Source organism: Vicia villosa, unplaced genomic scaffold (genome assembly GCF_029867415.1).
Source record: "Vicia villosa cultivar HV-30 ecotype Madison, WI unplaced genomic scaffold, Vvil1.0 ctg.002074F_1_1, whole genome shotgun sequence".
Taxonomy (NCBI): Eukaryota; Viridiplantae; Streptophyta; class Magnoliopsida; order Fabales; family Fabaceae; genus Vicia; species Vicia villosa.
This window is the reverse complement of record NW_026705829.1, coordinates 184,978-186,992: the sequence shown is the minus strand read 5'-3', so window position 1 is coordinate 186,992 and position 2,015 is coordinate 184,978.

Here is a 2,015-nt window from a genome sequence, read left to right as displayed (position 1 = left end):
ATTTATGATGTTCCATGTGAAAGTTATGGCTGGTGAAAGTTCAATTGACTTTAGGTCCAAAAACCCTAATTTAGAAAGTTTGAGTTTTGTTGATTTCTGATTTTTTTTCTTGTTGAATCATGATCAATCCTTGATCAAATGATGAATGATACTTCAAAATAAGTTTTTTGACAAAAAATCAGAAGTTTTGACTGTACTTTGACCATAGTTTGACTTTTAGGTCAACTAGTCGGTTATTAATCGTTTGGGACATTGAGTGAGCAATCTTCTGAATCAGAAGTTGAAACTTGGCATGAGGATCCTTTGAGGCATGTGAGAGACCATGAAGTCCACTTGAGGTATTAGAAGTTGATTTTTCTTGGAGAGAAACAAAACCCTAGTTTTGGCCCTTATTGCTTAGGAGAGAGTGCATCCACCTAGATCTTGAGCTTGTTGATATTTGGATGAGCTTGAGTGTAAAAATGTGATGGGCAAATTTGGGGGTATGACAGCTGCCCCTGTTCAATCTTCTTATACCTAAGGGAGTAGATTGTCATGCGTGCCTGTCGGAATTTGAAGGTAGAAGATGATTGAACACTAGAATACCCAGAAATTTGCCCTAACTGAAGTACGGACTTTTGTCGGAGATGGGCTTGAAGATGCCATCCAGGTGTTTGGAAGAGATGTATGATTGAGATGAGCTTAAAGATGCCATCCAGCTTGATAGACTTGAGAGTCAAAATACGTCGTACATTAGACCGTATCTGAAGAATATACTTAGGATGAGTCGTGCATTAGATCGGATCCAATTTGCATCGGTAGATGTCTGGAAAGCCGTGCGTTAGGATGAAGGATGAGTCGCGCGTTAGACTGAATCCTATTTGCATCGGTAGATGTCTAGAAAGCCGTGCGTTAGGCTGAAGGATGAGTCGTGCGTTAGACTGAATCCTTTGTATTGAAGAGTATTTGTTGGAGACTGCTCGTGTCAGCATCGTTCGTAGTAACTGAATTAGATCTTGGAAAGATGATCGTGTCTACACCATTCGTGGTAAATAGAATTAGATCTTGGAATATTGATCGTGTCAGCACCGTTCGTAGTAACTGAATTAGATCTTGGAAAGATAATCGTGTCTACACTGTTTGTGATGATAGAATTAGATCCTTGAGAGTTGACCGTGTCAGTACCGTTCGTAGTAACTGAATTAGATCACAGATATGATCGTGTCTACACCGTTCGTAATGATAGAATTAGATCTTTGAGAGTTGACCGTAACAGTACCGTTCGTAGTAACTGAATTAGATCAGAGATATGACCGTGTCTACACCGTCCGTGATGATTGTTGCACCCCAAAATTTGCCCACTTATTTATTCCCCAATTGGCTTTCTTATCATGTCCATGTGCATACTTCATGTAGGTCATTCATTTGATAAATTCATTCATATCATTGTTACTGTTCAAGAATTGACAAGAAAAAAGGGGAAGTTAAGGCTGAATAAATTATTGATTAAAGAGAAAATTAGATCTGAGGTCTCAGGCATCATCTCCAATGGCATTCTTTTGAGGTCAAGGTTTTATCTACAAGTCAGAGCCTTGTTTGAAAGGTGCAAGCTTCAGATTCACCAAGATCGCCAAATTAGGGTTTTGACCAAAGTCAACCCTGTTGACTTTTTGGTCAAAATTTAATCAAGAGGTGATTTTAAGTATGAAATATGGTTGCCTTGAAGAAATATTCGTTGAAGCTTCTTTGTTTGAAAATTGATTGAGAATTAGATCGGAAACGGATTAATCGGGAAATTCATCTGGAATCAGAGAAATCAGAACGGTTGACTTTTGGAACAAAATCAGGTCAATCACTCAAATATTGACTTTTGGTGGAAAATCGGTCAAAGAAAAGTCAAAGAAATGGATAAAATCAAGAAAATGCTAAAAGTTACCAAAATTGGAAAGGGTAGTTAAAATTGGAAATTGCTAAAAATGGAAAGTATGAAACTTAGTGGAAATTTGAAGAATTTGAGGATGGATGAGAGGCCCACT